At 42.8% G+C, this 15,980-nt stretch overlaps 1 protein-coding gene across 1 annotated transcript in view; it reads right to left on the reverse strand.

The window, feature by feature from the left end:
• Positions 1-5,573: 5,573 nt before the first annotated feature.
• The window catches only part of Khdrbs1 (KH RNA binding domain containing, signal transduction associated 1), a 46,726-nt gene continuing 36,319 nt past the window's right edge, over positions 5,574-15,980 (reverse strand). Inside the window, exon 11 of the transcript XR_004518534.1 lies at positions 5,574-6,304. The gene's annotated coding sequence lies outside the window, so the exon portion shown is untranslated. The remainder of the gene's footprint in view (positions 6,305-15,980) is intronic.

A 15,980-nucleotide genomic window follows, 5' to 3' on the forward strand; every position in this document is an offset into this window, starting at 1 on the left:
AGATTACAAGCATGTCCTCAACCTTTAGGGACTTTTCTGTTACAAAAAGCCTGTTTAAGTTTGGTGTCTGGCAACTACAACTGAAATCATCTGGAACAATATATACTTCTAACCCAGTATTTACCAAGAACAGCTAGGGATTTGGTTCTTTCACACTGGCCTCCTACAGGCTCCATGGCAGGATGTTGGTTAGGCTTATACTCTAAATCTGTGAGCAGGCGTCTCAGCTGCTTTGTGACCTTGAAGTTCTCATTCCCCCTCTCTGAACCTTGATTTCCTAACTAACTGGGCTCTGTACTGGCTCTTGCAGGAGTCTTGAGTTTTTGAGGAAATGCCATTGCCTCTGTGCCAGTCCAATGTTGCTGGTGGCTAGGAGTTGAGATCTTGTCTTTGGTCATGCTACTCTGAGACAAAGGCTCAATGTTTACAAATTTGTCCTCTAGATCAATTTTTCAATGTAGATTGTGCAGACCTGTGACGGTAGACAGAGGTGCTGAAACCAAGGGTAAGACACAATGCAGCCTTCTGAAGTGTCAGTTTTATTTAACGAAAATGAAAGGCAGTATTTTGTCTTTAAAATGTAGTTATTTTGGGGGGATGGTGAAACATTCCTGTTACCCAGCATTTAGGTGGATGAGGCAGGAGGGTCGAAGTGAGTTTGAGGCCAGCATGGGCTGTACAGTGAATTCAAGGACAGCCTGAACTACAAAACGAGACCCTCCCTGCCAATCAACCAATGTAGTTACTAGGAGTATCTTTAGAGCAAGACTTATATAGAATCAAATCCCAGCTCTACCATTACTGGCTGCATGAGCTTAGGAAGTCACTTAACCTCTCAGTACCTCAGTTTCCTCAGTGTAAGGTGAGAACAGTTTAAGGTGTGATCAGAGTAGTTTAAGTTTTTACAGTAAAAGACACAGTGCCATCAATCCCCCTCAAAAAACTCTTGTCACTTCAAACACAGTTATCCTGCTACTCTTGCCACTCTCTGATGAAGTTCTGAAAGTTCTCTTTTGAGAGTATTTTTATTTGGTGTGACTGCCATCCAATGGAAAGGCAGGTTTGTAAAAGTATTATTCATCACATCTGGCTCTGCTCCAAAGTCACAATGACTGTGAAAGGTAAACATTCTGAATTGATTTAGGACATTGAGGCAGTCGCGACAGCACAACTGAAGACATTCACAAAAGAGGACTCTCGGAACTGCTTCAGAAAGCAGCAAGGACAATGAAATAAATATGTTCACAGCAAGGCATGGGACTTTGAGGGGGATTAATGACAATTTTTTTTTTTTTTTGGAGACAGGGTCTCACTATGCAGTTGAGACTGACCTGGAATTCATAGCAATCCTCCTGTCTCAGCCTCCTGAGTGCTGGGATTACAGGGTGCTCACCACGCCTGGCAATGACAATGTGGTTTTGTTTTGTTTCGTTTCATTGAGACAGGGTCTCACTATGTAGTTTAGGCTGTCTTTGAACTATGTAGCCCAGGCTGGCCTCAAACTTGCAATAATCCTCCTGCCTCAGCCTCCTGAGTGATGAGATCACAGGTATGTGCCACCATGCCTGGCTATGATTTTTTTAAAAAATTGTAACTATATTTAAAAATATTAAAGCTTTACCACATTTTGATCATACCACATACCTTTTGAGATTATGGTGAGAACAATATGTAAAGTGCATAGAATAGTGTCTGGTGCATAGTAAGTGCTTCTTAAATATTAGAAATATTAGTCCCTCTTCATAACTGTCCACCTTTGAGCCATCAACCCACCACATCTTATAACATTTATTACAAAGTAATCCATACGAATCCTGGGAATTACTTTTTAAAAGTTGAGAATGCATAAAAAAATGCCTAGCTTTGGTACGTAATACTGTCTAGGGTGGGGAGGTAATGAATATAGAGGGAACAGCATGATCAAAGGTCTGGAGATAAGCTATGCTCCAGAAGAGCATGTCCACTTTGCTTGAGAATAACTGAAGATGAGGCTGGAATATAGGTTCAGTTCAGGGTGGGTGTGACGGTGCACATCTGTAACCCTGGCACTCTGCGAAGCTGAGTCAGAAGGACCATGAGTTTGAAGCCAGCCCAAGCAATTTAGTGAGACCCTATTTAAGAAAAAAAAAAAAGGCTTTGGATGTAGCTCAGTGGGAAGGCTCTGGGTTCACTCTTCAGGACACCTTCCTTCCCCAAGTTTGGATTATGTGAGGTTTTTGAAGTCTAGTAAGGAATTTGGACTTGATTCTGCCTCTATAAATTGGTTTCATCTGTAAAACTTGGATAATTCCCATTATTTTTTTTCTTTGGTTGAGACAGGGTCTCACTGTGTAGTTGTGACTGACCTGGACCTATGTAGCCCAGGCTGGTCTCGAACTCACAGCGATCCTCCTGCCTCAGCCTCCAGAGTGATGGTATTACAGGCGTGCGCCACCACACCTGGCTTCCCATTCATTATTGTAAAGATTGATGAAGGTCAGGTGGAAGAGACATCTCATTTGAGAAACGGAGTGACTAAGATTAGGAGGTGCAGCGGATTCTTTTCCAAAAAAAAAGCAAACCATCCTACCTCTCAGGGTGACCTGAAATTGAGTTGGGTGTCTTAATACCCTGCAGTGCACATGGTAACCACCAGAGGGAGCCAGATACAAAGAAATCAGAGCTACCAGAGCACAGTCTGGCACCCGTGTGGAAGCGCTGAATCCTGGACCTGGTCCAAGGCTCCTCAATAGCAGGGGTGAAGCATGGCTCTAAGTATCCCCTTTGGTCTCATTTTCTTCTCAGATATGTACTGATTAAAGAGGGTTGGACATAACGTACAATCTGGAGGTCCACGGCCAACCAGACAGGTCTTTAGGAAGAAGTGAGTGTGGGGAGATTATTTGGGAGCCTAGGTCTCTGTATTTAAGACAAAAAGACTCAGCTCTGCTCCTAAACCACTAGCGCAAGTTCCTTTGGATATTCTGTGCCAGGGCAGGTAGTCTATCTTGACCTGAGGTCCTTAGGAAAAAGGAGCTGGGCTATAGTGTGAGAAAGGTTCTTTTTAAGGAAAGGAGAGGGCTGTGTCTGAGAATCAGTCGTTGGGGTGTTACATGGCATCTGGACCTCAGCCTCTAGGTTTACCAGAAAAGGCAGTAGGGCAGCAGCCTGGCAGCTGCAAATTGTGAAAATCTGAGAGGTCCTCAACTTCTCACCTAGTTCGCTGAGGTTTAGGATTTGGCTGGCTCAGGACTGACTTCCTCAGTGCTGAGAACCTGAGAAAAATGGCGATGTAGATGGTAGGTATCGCCTTACCTCTGAAGTAGGGCATGAAGTAAACCTTGGATCAATGAGTATGTTTATCAGACCTAAGATCCAAAAGGAATGGATTTTTAAACAATTGCTTTTGCTTTGAGACAAAAAGCCCAGGCTGGTCTTGAACTCACTATGGAGTTCAGGCTGGCCTCGAACTTGTGGCAATTCTCCTGCCTCAGCCTCCTGAGTGTCGGGATTACAGGTGTGCACCATCACACCTGGCAGGATTGGATAAATTATGGCACATTCATAAAATGGAGTGGGGGGGTATCTGGGCATGGTGGTGCATCCTGTAATCTCAGCACTGAGGAAGCTGAGGCACGAGGATTGAGTTTAAGGCCAGCCTGGATTGCATAGCAAGACCCTGTCTCAAAAGTAAAACAGAAGCTGGGCACAGTGGTACAGGCCTGTAATTCCAGAATGGAGGCAGAACTGAGTTGGAGTCCTGCCAGGGCAATTTAACAAGACTGTCTCAAAAAATTAAAAGGGCTGAGGATACAGTTCAGTAGTACCCTGGGTTCAATCTCCAGCACCAAAAAATCAACTAACAACAAAAACATAAAGGATAATGAGGCATAGCTTCTCCATTTGTGGTTTATCTAACATTTCACGGGATTTTTATAAACTTCTTGTACCTTGTCTTCATTTACCTGCACTGAGGCACCCCTCCCCATTTGAAATGTTAAAATGAAGGCAAGGAAAAAAAAAAAAGAAGGCTCAATGACATCTAACAGTTTACCCAAGATGAAATAGTGAACAAGGGCAGAGCGTGGCCCTGGAAACAGCAGGAGCAGATCTGAGGTACCCAAGGACTAGCAGGCAGGCAGGCAGGCAGAGCCATAGCTTTGGAGCTGAGCAAGGGCCCTTGGCCAACTCTCATACCCGCCCTTCCAGGGCCAGCTCTGCTGCTAGGCTCTGGCCTGCCAGCCCTGCCTCCACACTCCCACCCTAGTCCCGAGAGCCCATCACCCTGGCAACAACCACAGAAAGGCCCTTCTGAAATATTTATGGCTCAAAACAGTCCAGAGGCTTGGAGAGGCTGATGTCATCCTTCTCAGCTTGCAGAGGAGGTGACTGACATGCAAGGCAGCTGGGTGGGTGGATCAAACCCACTAGGTCAGAACTCTTAGAGGAAGATGCTCTGGGCCTAACGTAATGGGGACGGAGAAGCAGAGTGACCAGTAACAGGACAACAGGATTGGTAAGACCCAGAAATCTGAAATAAAAGGAAGGAAACTGAAGTGTTGAACAGTATCTTGTTGAGATCCATGCTAGGCATTTTAAACAAATTTCATTTGCTTCTCAGATTCCATTCAGTAGAAGGGTTATCATCCTACTTTTATGGGGGTAAACAGACACTTAAAAATACAAGCCAGCTGGTGTTTGAATCTAGATGTATTTGGCTTCAGTCTTGAGCTTTCCTGCAAATTTGTGGCTCCCAAGTAGATAACATGTACCTGGGGGTTGAGGGACCCTAACAGAACACTGGCTCCTCAGTGATGCAGGTTCTATGCCTTCATTCATGACCAGAACACCATCTCCTCCCCCATTTAGTGAACTGAAAGGAACCTGGTACAAACTGAGGCCCAGGAAACCCAAGCAGCGGCCAAGGAAAAGTACAGCCTTAGTGGCTAGCCATGGATTCAGAGCCTCCAACGCTTACAGTGACAAACCCATCTAGGTTTGCCTGGGACCCGCTGTTTTATCCCTGAAAGTCCCACATCGCAGTAACATTATTGTTTCAAAGCACCTGTGTACCTTTTTCTAAATAGCCAAATTATTTATTTCTTTAAGTCTGTTTCCCCATCTGTTAAATAAATACACTGGGGTGGAGGATTAAATGAAACCGTGCATGTAAGTGCTTGACACTGTGCCTGGTATGTGGTCATTATTATTAATCAAATTATTAGCTAGTATTTACAGTCATCGACAATGAAGACTAGCAGGCTGAGGTTAAAAAGCTTGTCCAACGAAAAGCAACTGCTTTCAAGGTCCCATTCCATTACACTTTTGTTCCTGCTAAGAATGAATCCAAGCTCATGAGAATATGCTAGGTAGTTAAAATTCAGAAAGCCTCCCACCCTAAACGGAGTCCTTTCCCTTATATCATTTGTTGTATAAACAACACAAAGGCACTAGGGAAGAGCACAGTATTGGAAGTCCCTAACCTCTCAGGACACAGTGTAAATCAGCGAGGCACAGACTAAAGAAATCCAGAATCTATCCAACACCGACTTGCCAATCAATCCTTCAGGAGAAAAAGTGAGAACAAATGGCTGGCCTAGTACAGCTAGAGGGGCAGAAAGCTGGATATTGGGCTCTGGCTCTTTCCCAAAGTTGACAGAAGCTACTAGAGTGAGACCACTCATCACTTGACCAAACCTTTATTGAGCTCCTTGGGGGCAGATGCTTGCTGGGATGAAACACGGTACAGGAGTGAAGCAGAAGAAAACCCTGCCTTTTAGGAGCTTTTTGGACAAGTAATGAACAATGAAAAGAAAAACAGGCTCAGAGGTGAAATCGCTTGCCCAACATAAGTGAACCTTCTCTCTTGGCTTTCCTTAGCTTGTTACAAGAGGAGGTAACTAGTCTTTCTGGAAGTGACCAAGGGCTGCCAGGCTGACACCCACAACACAGTGCAGCAGGGAGGAAAAGAGGGTGGTAGGGCGTTCAGCCCATTTTGCAGGAGGCCTAAGGGAAAGATAGCATGGGAATGTCATATTAGAAGCTGCCAGTCTATTTTGATGGAAAAGGCTATGCTAGGGATGCTGTTAATCCCTTTCAACTCTAAAGTCTTGAGTAAGGTTAAATGCTAAGCATCATAATCCCTTGACCCTTAAGGTCTCTGTTCTGGGCCCAAAGATTCTAGAGGTGATTCTGGATGCCTCTGTGGATAAACAGATCAAGGGGTGGGATGAAATAGAACTGCTGATTTCTCCTGTTTCTCCGTGCTCAGCAAATGCCTCCAGGCCGGCAAGTAGCTCTGCTAGTTTCCGGACTCTTCTGACAGCTGCAAAGACAAACACAGTAAATTAAGAAAAACATGAAGCTTCTCCATCAGAGGGCTTTCCAGCCTCCCATCTGGTTAGGCTGCCTCCTTCCAATTTCTCTATCCCATGGAACCACACCAGTTGTTTCACTCAGTACACAGGTCTTCAGGTACCCACTCAGAAGTCCACAGCCTATAAGATCTCTTTTTTGCTGCCAGATAATGAAAATGGAGTCTCATAATCCAAACCTCCCATTCCTGGCCATACATGTACAGAATGATCCAGGGAAGAAACTAATGTAGGTTCTAACGTGTAGGCCCTCAGCTTCACAAATGGAATGCCTTGTGCTCTCCAAAAGATATGAAAGAAATCACAAAGTTTAATCAAAGCCTTTGAAAGAAAGGGAATGGTAAATAGGTATCTTCTTGCCATAACTACTCAACTGTAGGTTCAGGGTACTATCTTTTCTGGCCTTATAAATAGTTTGTTCCAGCTCCAAATAATAAGGGTTGCTCACAGGACAGAGAGATGTAAAGCCTGGGGCACAGGGCCAAAGATTTGGTGAGATGCTTGTAACACTGCTTTTCTCTAAGTGATACTACCATTTCTCTTGTTCTAGTCAGTGACTCTTAATACATATCTACCTTTGAAAGGGGTCTCGAGCTCCCTTTGGGTGCCCCTTACCCAATTATGCCACTCACGCACCGAGAGGTCCGGCAGGAGATTTTTATTATAGGGAGGTGAGCAGGAGGCGGAGGGCAGAGAGCCAGAGAGGGAGAAGAGGAAGTACTGGGATATTTATAGGGCGGGCAGCGGAAGATCCTTCCTTGGGAGGAGCCGTCTTTGTTATCCTATCGCAAGCCAGGTTGTCTTTTGAATTTCGCGCCTTGGAGAGGCTCTAGTTTCACGCTTTACAATTTCGTTGGGAGAAAGGACTTAGAGTCGGGAAAGAACCCGGAAGTAAGATATAAAATGGCTGGGGGGGTTATATTTTAACATGTGCGATCTCCTAACAACCTTAGCAAATACTTCTCCCCCATCTAATAAATCAGCAAATTAGGTTCTGCCTCTGAAAAGCTTTTGAAACCATTTAGTCCTCTTCACTTTCAATGGTTTTATCCTAAGACAGTTTTCTTACCTCCTGTCTAGACTAACAAGATTTCCTAACAGGTCCCCATAACTATTCTCCACTTAGCAGCAAATGAAGTTTTTTTTTTAGCAACTGAAGTTTTAAAATCAGAAATCTGGGCTGGAAATGTGACTCAGTAGTAAAGCACCTTGCCTAGCATGCATGAAATCCTAGGGTGAATTCTCAGTCCTGCAAATAAAAGTAAAACTAGAAATCTAATAAATGTTGAGCTGAAACAGTGATGCACACCTGTAAACCAAGCTACTTAAAAAGACTGAGGCAGGAGATCCCCAAGTTTAAGGCCAACTGGGAAACTCAGTAAGATTCCATTTTTTTTTGTTTTTGTTTTTTTGTTTTTTTGAGACAGGGTCTCACTATGTAGTTGAGACTGACCTGGAACTCACTATGTAGCCCAGGCTGGTCTCAAACTCACAGCGATCCTCCTGCCTCAGCCTCCCGAGTGCTGGGGTTACAGGCGTGAGCCACCATGCCCGGCTATAAGATTCCATTTCAAAAGTTAAAAAGTGGGGGGTCCTGGATTTAGCTCAGAGGTTCAGTGGCCTGCCTTGCAAGCGCAAGGACCCAAGTTCAAACCCCAGTATCAAAAAAAAAAAAAAAAGTAAAAAAGGAATGGGGATGTATCTCAGTGGTAGGACAAAAATTAGGACCTGAGTTTAATCCCCAGTACTCTCAGCACTGTCATCATGTGGGGTGGTGGTGGGGTGGGGTGTCATTCTCCAGCACCTCCTAACTTAAGTCTTTATTGTTGCTCTTAGACTAAATTCTAGATTCCTAACTCATCCGAATCTGCCTCAATTTTACTACCTGCCTAAAATATGCTTCATGTTCTTTCACCAAAGATATACCAAGCCCTTTGCCATTTTCCTTTAGATGTCAGCTTAAGTATGGTTTCCTCTATAGAAATCCAAGTTGGATGCCTTCAAAGGGCCGCCTTCTTTTATTGAATTTATCAAAATTATAATTATTGATGCAATTAATATGTCTCTCCATATATTCTGTAAGCTCCATGAATTCAGGAACTTTTTTTTTTGGTAGTTCAGGTTGGCCTTGAACTCACTATGTAGCCCAGATCAGCCTTGAACTTACAGGGATCCTCCTGTCTCAGCTTCCTGAGTGCTGGGATTACAGGTGTGCACCATCATACCAGGCTAAGGACCATTTTACATTATTCACTCATCACTGAATATCTACTTCTAGGCACATAGTAGTTATTCCAATTTGTAATAGTAAATATAATAAAAGAATGAAGCCCAGTGTGGTGGCACATGTCTGCAATTCAAGCACTTGGCTGGCTGAGGCAGGAGGACTGCCACAAGTTCTAGGCCAGACTGAATTACATAGTGAGACCTTGTCACAAACAACCTAAAGGGGCCATTTGTATCAATTTCTGGAGAGAAATTTATAAAGAATTCACACCAAAGCACAAGGTATTTTTTGCTCTTTTGTACAATCAATGCTGGGGATTGGACACAGGACCTCAACAATACTATGCAGGTGCCCTACCACTGAGTTGTATTCCCAGCTATTTTTTTTTTTTAATCTCAAAGGCACATGTAGACTTTGTTTCCTGTATTACAACCCCAAAGGGCTGAGAGATACGTAGCACACACCTTACATCTGCTGGAGTCCAAAGATTCCAGAGAACAATTCCCCCTGGCATTCTCAACTACTCTATCCCAAGTTCTCATTTATACTGTGGTACCTGGAGGAAAGAGACTGGATGTCCCGAAGAGGGCTGAGCTCCAGAGGTTGACAAGGGAGCAGCTAATTCTAGTATCTTAATGTAGTATTAAGATCAGAAAAAAATGACTGGGTCTGGTGCATACTCCTGTAATCCCAGCACTTGGGAAGCCAGCCGGGGGTCAAGGCCAGCCTGAACTACATAGCCAGATACTGTCTCAAAAAACAAAACAAAACACAAAAAATAACCAACCAACAAAACAGAAAAAGTATCCAGATTTCTGGCCAGGTATCCTACTTGGCTAACTACTCTGGGGGTAGTGATCTGGCTGTGCTTCACACTGTCTAGCAACATCTCAAATAAGCTATCTTTTCAGGAGTCCCAAAACGTTTCCAAAGCTGCTTTGAAGCAGGAAGCTCCCTACATCCCAGTGGAAGGCGGCCAGCAGTGTATCTAAGAACTTTATTTGCCCATTTCCTGCCTGAGATGAAGCTGAAGACAAACGGCACAGCACCGGTTGGGAACGAGGAAGACAATCATTACTGAGCAGCCATGGCATCTATGGTCAAGGGGTGTTAAGAAGCTAAGGTGTAAACTGGGTGTGGCACCTGCCTGTAACACTAGCACTTGGGAGGCTGAGGCAGGAGGATTGCTGAGTTTGACACCAGTCTGTGCTACAAGGTGAGTTCAAGGACAGCCTGAACTACATAGTGAGACCCTGTCTCAAAACACAGCTAAGGAGCATCCACATAACTCTAAGTCCCTTAAGAAACAAATAATCTTTCACAAGAAGAAATGGTTTAATGAGAACACACACTCAGATCTAGTCTTAGAAAAGACAAGAGAATAAGAAACCCCAGCCCATGGGTGTTAGAAAATTGATATTCTAGATGTTAATGAACATGTCTGCTATTTTCCCCAACAAAAGTGTTTAGTCTGCTGTTTGAGTGTAATGTCTTTGTCCTTAGGACAAGGATTAGGGTGTAGTGCCCACCACAGGCCTTTCCTTCTAAGGGGCCTAGAAGAGACAGGCCTATTTTTTCTAAACTAGGAAACAAAAGAATGGTAGTCGGTGTAGTGTACTTCTTTCCCTCCCCCCAACAGCTGCTGTCTCACACAGCTGTTTCCAGCCTGTCTGCTCAATGCCATTAAATATTTATCAGATGTGTGCTAGCTTGAACATGTAATGATTATTAATCTGGAGGTACGTGTGAGTCCAGAAAAAGGGTGGGGGAGCCTCAATCTGAAAACCAAGCCAGGGACACTTGTCCTACACATCAAGGTTATGTATGAACTACTCTCAGTGCAAGCTCATTTCGTGGCTACTCTAGCTAAAAAGGAGATCAAGAGGCAACAAAGTAGAAGCCAAAAGACTTGGGTCAGAACCGTAGCTTTCTGCCACTGTGATTGTCTTAACCTCTACACATCAGATTCACACTTTATATACCAGGGTTAATACATACCTCAAAGGGTTGTGAGAATTAAAATGGTAATATGATATATGATACTACCAGCAATATTAATAATGAATTAGGAGCTTAAAGTGGAGGGAGACTTCACCCATTCAGGATCTGAACAGAGTAATGAAGCAAAGTTATATTTAAGAGCAAAGTTTCTATCACTACACACTCAAAAGAACTTTGGTTTGTAATTCAACAGGCCAAGTAAAAAAGTCCATTAATATATGACAAAGTTCTAATATCTCTTTTTTAGAGACAAGGTCTTACTATGTAGTTCAGATTGACCCTGACCTATATAGCTCAGGCTGGCCTCAATGCCTTTTTTTCCCCCTGGTTTTTTGAGACAGGGTCTGTTTATAGTTCAGGCTGGCCTCAAACTCACAGCAATCCTCCTGTCTCTGCCTCCTGAGTGCTGGGATTACATGCATGAGCCACCACACCTGACAATACTTTTTTTTTTTTTTTTTTTTTAAACTATAGCAAAGTTCCATCAAAGGCAGGAAAAAAAAAAAAGGCTCTGCAGAGTTTGGGCCAAATGAAAGTAGGAAAAGGAGTAAATCCTACCAGTGTGACAGAGAACATAGTAGCCCTAACATGTCATTCTTTTTTTTTGGTACCAGGGATTGAACTCAGGACTTTGTGCTTTGTGAGGCAGGTGGTGAAACCACTGAGCTGAATTCCCAGCCCAGATAATTTTGAAAAGGTAGGAACCAAAAATCCTTCAGGTAAGAGGGTGAGCTGGAGAAAGACAAGATGGGGGTGGGGGGAAAGATGACCCCCTTTATCTTCCTGGGTGGTGCTACTTCACGGCACGCTTCTCTTCTGCTTTCCTTATTTACCCTGTCTTGCCAGCACAGTGGCAAAGAGATATGGTTCAAGTCACTCTCATACTGAAGTCTTTTAACTACTTTCTAAATTGTAGCTTTGTGCGTGTGGGGGGTGACACTGGGTATTGAAGCTAGGGCCTTTGTACTGAGCTAGAGCCTCGGCCCTTTATTTTTTAATAGTCTCTTGCTAGGTTGCCCAGGTTGGCTGGGGTGGAACTTGCTGTCCTGCCTCAGCTTCCCAAAGAGATGGGATTATAAACACATATCACCATGTGCGGTTAAACTGTACCTTTTCAAAATCAGCACTAGCCTACACTTGTAGCCTCTATTTATAGCTAATGTTTCTCAAATGCTTACTACATGTCATGTTTAATGTTTTACATGAAACAGCTCAATCTTCAAAACAATACTGTAAATAGTATATTTATTTATTTATATTTTGGTACTGGGGATTGAACTGGGGTCCTTGCGCTTGCGAGGCAGGCCACCGTACCACTGAGCTAAATCCCCGGCCCCAGTATCTCTATGTAAGATAAAAGTGAGACGTGAAGAGGATATTCCAAAACCTAGCTTTGGAGAAAGAATTTGAAATTTTTTTATTCAAAGCTATAATGAAGTGTTAAGTTACACTATCTGTCTCAGCATGTCAGATTCTTAGTTATCCTTAAGACTGAATTCTAGGGCTGGGGTGTAGCTTCAGTGGCACAGTGCTTGTCTAGGACGTGTTAGGTCACTCACACACACATAAAAAGATGGACCTTAAATGTCACTTTTTCTCAAACTCCACAAGCTTCTCAGCTCATCCAGGCTCCTGGTACTCAGTGCAGCAGCAGAACAACACTACTGTGAGCTATTTAACACAGACTGTAACTATTAGATGAGTTTCTTGAGAGAAGGAAATATAAGCTGATAAGAGTCCTGTTACCTAGCATAGCCAGCACAAGGGCCTATACAGCCTTGGCAAATGTTCACTGTAATAATATTCCTACAGAGAAAGCATCCTTCCAGGAGAGAAAATGATTATACTGTACAAATTCTCTGAGATGGATTTGAACGGCAGGTAAAACTTCTAAATTCCAGTGCATAGTTGAGACTGATATAAAACTAAGATTGAAATCTTAGCTCTGCTACCTAACAGTTGTGTAACCTTGGGTAATTTAATTTTTCCAGACCTCAGTTCCATTGTGCATAAAAATGGGGCAATAATATCTGCTTCACTAGTGGAGAAAACAGTATATGGCACAGAATAAATATTCAAGTGTTAGAATTGACAGAGTGCAATTTTTTTCAAAATGCATCATATGTTTGATGTGAAAAAATTGAAAACTCACCATGTCAATTTGATAGCATTTTTTCTTTATTCGCAATACTTAATGATCCGCCTTATAGTAAATGTCTTCTTAAGAGTCAATGAAGTACGGTATTATCCTATTGAAGCAACATGCTTTTAGCAGACACTGGACTTTGGTATATAACAATATTGATAGGCAACTTTCCCCAATTTGCTATGCAACCAATGTTTCCTCATTTCTCCTACAATCATTTGCCTCATTTGTAAAATAGCAAAATAGTAGGCACTAAAATTGAATTCTCACTGGCACGGTGGTGTATGCTTGTAATCCCACCACCCTGGTAGGAAGATCTCAAGTTCAAGCTCAGCCTAGGTAATTTAGTGGGACCCTGTCTCAAAATAAAAAAAGGGGTTGAGGATGTAGCAGAGTGAAGGTCCTGGGTTCAATCTCCAGTGCCACAAAAAGAAAGAAGGAAAATAAGTTCTCAGCTCCCCCAGCCAGACAAAACTACACCTTTTCCCTTTCTCACATTCCCCTTCTTTTAAATGATGTACAGATCAGTAAATGGTACAGACTAAAACATAATAAAATAAAGGAAAACAATTATTGATACGCTGAGGCAAGAATACTGCAAGTTAGAGGTCAGCCTGGGCAACTCAGCAAAAACCTGTCTCAAAATAAAAAATAAAAAAGGACAGGGTTGGAACTCGGAGTAGAGCCCTTGCAAGGCTTATATGAAGCCCTGGGTTTGATCTTTAGTACTACAAACAATGACAGCAGCCTCTGTTGGCTTACATAAAAGCACAAGATCATATCAAGAGGAGCAGCTCAATGCCACTTTATGTATTCTAACCCAAAAATGACCTCTTGGCAAAGTTTTGAGGGACACAGGGCTTCAAAAACCCGAGCCAAACATCCACCACCACCACCACCTCTATCTCCCTTGTTCACTAGGTTCAGAGACCCTTTTGCACACGTGTAGGAAAAAAGCCTTCTGGATCCCAACATGGGTTTGACTGAACCCAGGGCCTATGCGCTGAACTACATCTTGCTGCCAAGAATGGGCTCAAATTTTCAGCCTCCCAGAGTGCTGAAACTGGAGGTGTATGCTACCACGCCAGGATTTATGTTCTGAGTCTGTCTCATCAGGGGTGGCCACAAAGTCAAAGTAGCTACTAATGCATCTCTAACTCATTTGTACCCTGAAACGAGGGGTTGCAACTGGGAAAAAGGAAAGCAAAAGAGAATAAACTCTAAGGCTATTTGGAATACTGCTATATCCCTAATTAAGTCAAAGTCAGAGTACTCCTTCAGCAGCAGTTACTGTATTTGCCATGAGTTCTCTGAAGGCTCCATGGAAACAGGCGCGGGGAGCAGGAAGAGGGGAAAGGAGATGATGGTGAAAGACAAGCACGCAGAGCTCATCCTGAGTTGTTTTTTTTGGTACCGGGGATTGAACTCAGGCACTTGTGCTTGTGAGGCAGGTGCTGGAACCACTGAGCTAAATAAATCCCCAGCCTCATCATCCTGTGAGTTTTTAAAGCAATACAAAAATGGCCAGGAATGGCAATAGAAAAGCCACATTTGTACTTTAGCAATCTGTAGAAAAATGTACAAAATAAAGATATGCTTTTTAGTCAGTAGAATCCAATTTCTGCCTCACCATCTACAAACTTTCACTGATGTCAGAATAATCCAATCAGATAATGCTTATTACCGGGCAGGTACTGTATGCCAGAAGTTTTATTAATCAAAGGATCATCATGGAGGGTAGATATTGGGAATTAGAGAGAACGTGCTCCAAAGGGAAGAAGAATGGGAGGGTGGGGGAGGGGAAAAAAGGAGAATAGAAGGAAAAAGATGGAAACAAGTCTGTAATGGGGAAGGGAAAAAGGGCTGAAGGGAGGGGAGAGAAACGGGGAAAAAAAAAGAATTATCATGTACAGGTACAAACTCCCTATGATGAATGTGATCGGTATGTATGACAAATACGTACTAATTTTTAAAAAGGATAAAAGTAAAAAAGAAATATTAACCAGAAGGAAGCAGACTTATATAGGTCTACGGTCAACTGAACTTGATTTCATTCATTCATTCATTTTGTTTTTTTTGAGACAGGGTCTCACTATGTAGTTGAGACTGACCTGGAACTCACTATGTAGCCCAGGCTGGTCTTGAACTCACAGCGATCCTCCTGCCTCAGCCTCCCAAGTGCTGGGATTACAGGCGTGCACCACCACACCCGGCTTCTTTTTTTTGAGGCAGGGTCTATGCCTATGTAGTTCAGGTTGGTCTTGAACTCACTGTGTAGCCCAAACTATGGTGATCCTCCTGCTTCAGCCTCCTGAATGCAAGTACTACAATTACAAGCATATGCTGTCACGTCTGATACAAAAGAATAAATATGAAGCCAGGTATAATGGAACATATCTAGTATTTGGGACACTGAGGCAGGAGAATACCAAGCTCAAGGCTTACCAAGCTCAAGTTAAGACAGGGCAAAACTGGAGAGTCCCTGTCTCAAAATTTAGAAAAAGGCATGGGGATGTTGCTTAGTGGTAGAGTGCCCTTTAGTTCAATATCCTGCACTGAGGGAAGGGATGAATTTGAACCCTTGTACCATATACAAAAATTAATGTAAAATGAAGACCTATGAAAAAATTAATACTACAGGTTAGTGGTAGATCATGTGTTTAGCATGCATGAGGCCCTGGGTTCAATTCCGAGCATCAAATTAACAAATAAAGGAAAACAAAGATGTAAATCTCCCTGAAATGATGGCTTATGATACCAAAAGCACAAGCAACAAAAGAAACAATAAATTGGAGCTTATCAAAATGGAAAAAAAAAAAAAAAGACAACTTGAGTATAAGTATGACACCAGCATCCACAACAGATTAAACAAAACAAAACAAAAACCTTACAACTCAATAAAAAAATAATAAGACAAGACATAGTGGTGCATGTCTATAATCCCAGTACTTGGGAGACTGAGGTAAGAGGATCCCTGAGAGTTCAAGGCCAACCTACTCTATACAGCAAGACTCTGTCTCAAAACAAAAAGAAAAACAAATAAATAAACAAAAATATAATACAATTTAAAAGTGGGCCAAGGAGCCAGTCTTGATGATGCACAGCGGTAATCCTAACATTAGGAAGGCTGAGGCAGGAGGATTGCTATGATTTCGAAGCCAGCCATGATTTCAAGGTCAGCCTGGGGTATAGAATGAGCCAGCCTGAACTACACAGCAAAACCCAGTGGCAAAAAAAAAAAAAAAAAAAAAAA

This window comes from Fukomys damarensis, unplaced genomic scaffold, assembly GCF_012274545.1.
Source record: "Fukomys damarensis isolate Sample0158 unplaced genomic scaffold, DMR_v1.0_HiC HiC_scaffold_23, whole genome shotgun sequence".
Taxonomy (NCBI): Eukaryota; Metazoa; Chordata; class Mammalia; order Rodentia; family Bathyergidae; genus Fukomys; species Fukomys damarensis.